Here is a 7,433-nt window from a genome sequence, read left to right as displayed (position 1 = left end):
TGCAATCTCGTCAGGCTCCGTTCTGACGCCTCTAGGGAAACTCGGTAGTTCCAGGGTGTTCCGGCGTTGACCAGGGGGTGTTGCAGCCAGAGTGATGATGTCAGAGTCGACCTCCAGGCGAAGTCCGGGAGAGAGCCACCCAAAAGGAAAGGAACAAAAACAACGGTATCAGGGAGCCGTTCAGCACGCTCAGTTTATGGACCGGGAGAGAGGGAAACCTTGTGTCCAGTATTAAACAAACGAACGGCAGTAGTGCTCATGAGGGAGGGGGTCATGGGATCGACTAGGCGGTATGTACACAGTGGTCTAACCACTCCAACCCGCCCACCCCGCAACTTTTCCCCGTACCTTGGAAAGCCACGCTCCTCCCGCGGGAGCGTGGCGGGGCGCTTCGCGGAAACGTTGGCCTCCTGGCTTGCTGTCTTCAGCTGGTCTCGTCGTGGTCTGCTCCGCACTCGGTCTCCACTCCACACCGCTCTCGTCCTCCGGGGGAAAGTCTTCCGCTGTCTTCTGGGATCTTCCTTCTTTTGACGTGTCGACGTTCGAGATGGGCGGAGTCTCGTTCTCCAGGTAGTCAGGCTTAAAGGAGCACTGTCCAGTTTCTACCTCGCATCCCCAAGGATCCCCTGAGTTATGGTTGGTCCACTCCTCCACAGGAAGAGACGAAGGCTGCTGGAGGGAAAAGGGCGAGAGAGGAACAACTGACCACCAGTCATGGAAAATGGGCTCCTCATCCTTACTCTTACCGGGGTGACCCGCCGCCCCGTCACCCACCTTCCCCCCTGGATTCTCCCGATCGGGGAGAGGAAAGGCTCGTGAGAGATAGTCAGCATTGCCATTGTCCTTGCCCCGTTTATGTTGAACCTCAAAGGAATAGGGCTGGAGGGAGAGGAACCATCTAAGCACTCTGGTGTTTACTGTCCGGTTCTGGTACATCCATTTTAAGGGTGCATGGTCTGTTAGGAGGATGAAGGGTTTCCCTTCCAGATAGTATTGTAATTTCTCGATGGCCCATTTAATGGCCAGACACTCTTGTTCTACTGTGGAATATTTACATTCTCTAGGAAACAGCTTACGACTTGCATGCAGTATGGGATGTTCCACACCGTCATCTCCTCGTTGTGACAGCACGGCCCCTAAATCCACATTGGATGCATCTGTAGCAAGGATGAAGGTCTTCTCGAAGTTGGGTGATTCCAATACAGGGGCGCTGGTTATGATATTCTTTAACCGTTCAAAGTCATCCTGAGCCTCCTGGGAAGGTTGTTGAATTTCCTTAGGCCTGACATCCTTACGTAGAAGGTCCGTGAGAGGGGCAGCGATTTCCGCAAAGTTAGGTATAAAACGTCTATAATATCCGATCAAACCGAGGAATGCTCTTACGTCTCTTTTGTTGCTCGGAAAACCTGTGTTTTTGATTGCTTTGATCTTCTCTGCTTGCGGCGCGATGGTACCTTCTCCCAGTACATATCCCAAGTAGTTGACTGGTGTGAACGCCGCCAGGGACTTTTTCGCATCGACATGCAAGCCGGCTTGCTGTAATGCCGACAAGATGATGCTGATGTGTTTCAGATGCTCCTCCCAGGTTTTGCTGTAGATAACAATGTCATCTAGATAGGCTGAGCTAAATGACGAATAGGGTTTCAACACACAATTCATGAGTCTTTGGAAAGTGGCAGGGGCGCCGTAGAGTCCAAAAGGGAGGACTGTAAACTCATAGATTCCTTCTTCTGTGCAGAAGGCAGTCTTTTTTCGGTCTTGTTCACGGAGGGGCACCTGCCAATACCCTTTAGTGAGGTCAAGGGTGGTGATGAATACAGCATCGCCCAGCTTCTCCACCAGTTCGTCGACCCTGGGTATGGGATAGGCGTCAAATGTTGATATTGCATTAAGGGCCCTAAAATCCATGCAAAATCTCTTGGACCCATCGGGTTTCGGAACCATCACGATTGGAGAGGCCCACTCACTTTTCGATGGTCGGATCACACCCAGGTTCAACATATCCAAGACCTCTTTCCTCACATCTGCACGCTTGGCTGCTGGAATCCGGTAGGGCCGCTGTTTCACCGTTTTGCCTGGAATCGTCTCAATACAATGCTCCACCAACGTGGTCTTGCCCGGGAGGTCCGAAAAGATAGGTGATAGGGGTTTTAAGACATCCAAGAGACTCCCTCTCATCTTCGCCGATAGATCGGGGTTGACCACGAGGAGCCCTAGGGGAGATGTATCTTTGGACCTCAGGGGGTGCGCCATGTTTTTGCCCTGTGGAATGGGTCCTATCCACTTTTTCAACAAGTTAATGTGATAGCTTTGTGTTTTTGCAGGCGTGAGACGTAATCTATAAGTGGTGTTTCCTATGGTTTCCACCACTTCATAGGGTCCCATCCACTCCTTTTTGTTGGCCAGAGTGGGAAGGAGCACCAGCGCCCAGTCTCCGATCTTGAGAGTTCTTAACTTGGTTCCTCGATCATAATATCGTTTTTGTTTCTGTCTTTGTTGTTCCAGATTCGTCTCGGCAAGACCTCTAAGTTTCCCCAACTTAGCCCTTAACTGTGACGTGTATTCCAGGAGCGTCTTCTGTTCTTCGGCCTCCTGGGTTTCCCAGGTCTCTTTCGTGATTTCCAACAAAGTTCTGGGGAGACGCCCATATAGAAGTTCGAAAGCGGAACAACCTAGACTACTCTGCTTTTGTGCTCTAAGCACATATAGCGCCAAGGGAAGTAACCGATCCCACGAGGGTCCTTCCGTGGACAGCATTTTCTTCAATGTGGATTTCAAGGTTTGGTTATATCGTTCCACCAGGCCAACGGTCTGGGGATGATAAACTGATGTCTTAATATGCCGTATATTGAAAGTCTTACACACTTCCCTCATCAGGCGGGATGTAAAAGGAGTTCCTTGATCCGTAAGGACCTCTCTTGGAAATCCTACTCGTGCAAAGAGTTCCACCAATTTTTCTGAGACATTGGCGGTGGTAGGTGCTCGTAAGGGAAACGCTTCTATAAACCTGGTGGCGTAGTCGACTAGTACTAGGGCGTACTGGTGACCCCTGGACGACTTGGGCAGGGGCCCGATCAAGTCCATCCCTACCCTTTCAAAGGGCATCCCGACAATGGGCATGGGCTGTTATGGTGCAGCCGGAGGTCTGTGAGTGTTCCTTCTTTGACAAATGTCACACTTCTTGCAGTATTCCTGGACATCCTTGTAGATACCTGGCCAAAAAAAATGCCGAATTATACTTTCGGTAGTCTTTTCCTTACCGGCGTGTCCTGCTGTCAAATGTGCATGGGCAAAAAACAACACTTGTTCTCTGAAGGAGACCGGTACCAGGAGTTGTGGAGTACTTCCTGCTTCTGCTTCCCAATATAGGAGGTCTTTTCGTATAATAAACCGGGGAAACGGAGTATCAGGTTTATCTTGCGTAGCATGGGCGGCTTCCCATGCGTTGTACAGTGTTCTGTCCTCAGTTTGTGCAAACTTGAAATTACGGTCCATGATCCAAGGATCAGGCATTATGAAGGCTGGTTGAGGGTCCACCAGCGTTGGATACTGGATATTCAGCTTCTTCCTAAACAAGGCGAGAAACTCTGGGTTGTCTACCCCTAAAATTACATCCTCGGGGAGGGAGTCCACCACCCCTACTTTCACTAGACAGGCAGGTTTGTCTTTTGGTCGTATGATGACCTGTGCTAAGGGATACGGCTTGACGTCTCTATGGACACAACGAATATGAACCAGGGTGTTGGGGACGTACTGTTTGGGAAGAACCAGGCGTTCTTGAACCACAGATTGTCTACAGCCCGAATCTAGCAGAGCTCTCACCTCATTGTCGTTAATGGTTATACTCATGTAGAAAGACGTCCCCATCTCGGCGGAGTATAGGACAGTTTTTGGAAGATAGCCCACTTCCATAGGTTCCTCCGTCTGATGTTTCCGAGGACACATCCGGGCAATGTGGCCCCATTCGCCACATTCAAAACATTGCGGTCCACGAGTCATTGGGGATTCCATTCTCATTGGTCTGGGTCTGACCGGGTCTGTTACCGTCTTTGGTTTCTTCTCGAGTTTTTATTGTATCACGTGCTTGGGGTGTCTCTCTGTTTCCCTTCCCGACCCACGGGGTTGTGCTCTGGCATAATTGGCAGCCATTTCAATGGCTTGTTCTACTGTCAGTCCCGAATGTTGCCTCAACCACCTCTGCGACCCATATGGGAGGGCCTCCATAAACTGCTCCAAATAGATTTTGGCCAGTATTTCTTCTTTGGAGCTAGTCTCCGGCTTTAGCCATTTGCCGGCCAACATCTTAAGCCTGAAAAACAGTGTCTTGGGGTTCTCACCCGCAGAACCCTTCTCCTTGCGGAACCTTACTCAGTACGCTTCGGGGTCCAGCCCCAAATGGTCCAGAATCACATTTTTGATGAGGGTATAGGGAGCGTTTCCTGCAGGATTGGCTACCTGGTACGCAAACTGAGCCTCTCCTGTTAACAAAGGTGCCAGGAAAAGGGCCATTTCTCTTCCGGCCAACCCAGGGCTCTCGCAGCTCTTTCAAAATTCATAAGGAACTCATCCGGGTCTTCGCCATGTACATATTTCTGGAGGGCGATCCCTGAGGGATTAGGCGTATGGCTCCTGCTCTCTACATGCACTACGCCTGTGGGGGTCGTCACTGTCTTTTGCCTACACTCCAGTTGGGCTGTGACGGTGTTTTTAAACAGGTCTCGGGCAGCCTGAGCCGCTGTCAATTGCCTCTCTACGGCCCACTCCAGTTTTTCCTGCCCTTTGATTAGATGCTGGATAAGGGCGGCCATCTCGGGATCACAGATGGACTCAGATGGAGATCCCACTTCTGACACCACTTGTACTGGGGTGGGGTTCACGGGGGCAGTAACGGAGTCAGTAGGCTAGAAAAGTGCTTTTAGAGAGGGTTTTATTTTTAAGTAAGCCTTTTTTCTACGGTTGGACAGTCTTATGCGTGCAATCTCGTCAGGCTCCGTTCTGACGCCTCTAGGGAAACTCAGTAGTTCCAGGGTGTTCCGGCGTTGACCAGGGGGTGTTGCAGCCAGCGTGATGACGTCAGAGTCGACCTCCAGGCGAAGTCCGGGAGAGCGCCACCTAAAAGGAAAGGAACAAAAACAACGGTATCAGGGAGACGTTCAGGACGCTCAGTTTAGGGACCGGGAGTGAGGGAAACCTTGTGTCCAGTATTAAACAAACGAACGGCAGTAGTGCTCGTGAGGGAGGGGGTCAGGGGATCGACTAGGCGGTATGTACACAGTGGTCTAACCACTCCAACCCGCCCACCCCGCAACTTTGCCCCGTACTTTGGAAAGCCACGCTCCTCCCGCGGGAGCGTGGCGTGGCGCTTCGCGGAAACGTTGGCCTCCTGGCTTGCTGTCTTCAGCTGGTCTCGTCGTGGTCTGCTCCGCACTCGGTCTCCACTCCACACCGCTCTCGTCTTCCGGGGGAAAGTCTACAGGCATCTTCCAGGATCTTCCTTCTTTTGACGTGTCGACGTTCGAGATGGGTGGAGTCTCGTTCGCCAGGTAGTCAGGCTTAAAGGAGCACTGTCCAGTTTTTACCTCGCATCCCCAAGGATCCACTGAGTTATGGTTGGTCCACTCCTCCACAGGAAGAGACGAAGGCTCCTGGAGGGAAAAGGGCGAGAGAGGAACAGCTGACCACCAGTCACGGAAAACTGGCTCCTCATCCTTACTCTTACCGGGGTGACCCGCCGCCCCGTCACACTGTTGTACCAGATTTTTCAGCAGGTGCAGTCCTTCAGAGTGCAGTCTTTTGGGTGCATATTCAGATTCCAACTGGGCAGTCCTTCTCTTTGTAATTTCAGGCAGCAGATCTGAGGAGCTATGCAGCTCTCCCATATTTTTTCCACAGTTTCTGAGCATCAAGCTGGTGGGGTACCCCTGACAAATGGGGTGAAGGGTGTCACCCAGGTGTATTGCCACTTCCTCCAAAGTGTGGCATATGCCTATCCGAGAAAACACCCTCCTCTCAAAATCCACAATGGAAAATTCTTCTCCTTTGATATTCGATCTGGCTGAGCCAACCCACTAGTGTGGCTGCCTTTCAGTAACTCAACCCCTTCCAGCCCCCTGACTAATGTAATTACTGAGGGTCCTGTGTGGATGGGGATGCAGGATGTGGGGGTCAGCCTAGACCATGCTGGTTCCAAACTGTCATTCTCCCTGTGATGACCAGTTTGGCAATCCCACCCACTTCCTGCCTTTTGCCTTCTGCAGCTAAAGTTCAACGCCCATGGGAAATCCATTGTATACTCTGGTAGGACACTTCTCACTTCATCGAGCAGCTCTGGCTGTGCCTGTGAAAGGCTAGCCAATCCGGAGACGCCAGCTAGGAAGCTGGATTTTCGACCACTGAGAGGAAAGTTTAATAACTTATTTTGTGTAATAGATATTACAAATCTAACTGTGGGAGGTTGTTGTATTTATCTGAACTATTATTTAGATACATTAGATATATTCTGTAAATATTTATACTTAAATAAAATACATAACTTTAAGCCTATGGAGCCATTGACTACAATGGGGAAAATGGAATTAGCAGTTTTTCCCTCAACAGGGCTTATAAAACATATTTTATAATGTCCCTGCTTATAGTTAGAAGGCACCCTACCCCTGGGGCCCCTAGTGGTAACTTAGTGACTTATATGTAACGATAAGGAAGTTCGAGTTTTTTTAAGTAACTTCAGTTTCAAAGTCGAATTTGAATATAATTACAATTAAAAGCAGCCAGCAAGACAGGGATGTTTTTTTTACATGACAGCAGGCAATTCAGCAGTGCATACTTTAGTGAGGGAAATATACTGTGCCCTATATATACTAGTGCCTTATAGATATTTGAATCCCTCTTGTTATTTTTTACTAGGGCCTTATCGGGATCTGTCATTGCCATTTATAATTATACCTAATCATGTACTCTCAATCAGATCACAGGCCCTGGGTCTGAAAAGCAGAGCCCAGGGCATAATCAGAGTCAGAACGCCATCACCTTTTAGTCAAAATTGAGACAACAAGTGGGGGGACACTACAAAGAGGTCCCGATTTCTCACAGTGTGTCTATTGAAGTCTGTCTAAATGTGGCCAAAAGGCTAGAGAGCTGTTCACTTTGGAACGGGAAACACATTTGAGTCTTGGCATTGGCTCAACATCCTGGTATCCAGTCCAAATCACTTAGGGCATGACCGCTATCAAAATGGCATTGGAATCACTGCCGCCAAGTTGGTGGTCAGACCGTCCTATTAAGATGCATGCACTCCCATAGACAAAAGAATGTTGCAGTATTGTGTCAGGGGTGGAATAGGCCAAAGTGCCTGGAGGAGGGTAGACCACCAGATCACAATGTGCTGTACACTAGGGGCATAACACAGGCCCTTGCATCCCCTACAGTTCTGCAAA

The 7,433-nt window shown here is 49.8% G+C and overlaps 1 pseudogene; it reads right to left on the bottom strand.

Moving 5' to 3' along the window:
* Window positions 1-3,126: 3,126 nt before the first annotated feature.
* Window positions 3,127-4,808, bottom strand: LOC147724728 (uncharacterized; annotated as a pseudogene).
* Between the last annotated feature and the right edge of the window lie 2,625 nt (window positions 4,809-7,433).

The sequence above is a fragment of the Lissotriton vulgaris genome, chromosome 4_1, assembly GCF_964263255.1.
Source record: "Lissotriton vulgaris chromosome 4_1, aLisVul1.2, whole genome shotgun sequence".
In the NCBI taxonomy this organism is placed as follows: Eukaryota; Metazoa; Chordata; class Amphibia; order Caudata; family Salamandridae; genus Lissotriton; species Lissotriton vulgaris.
Note: the sequence above shows the minus strand (reverse complement) of the source record. Positions and strands in the feature narration are given on the sequence as shown.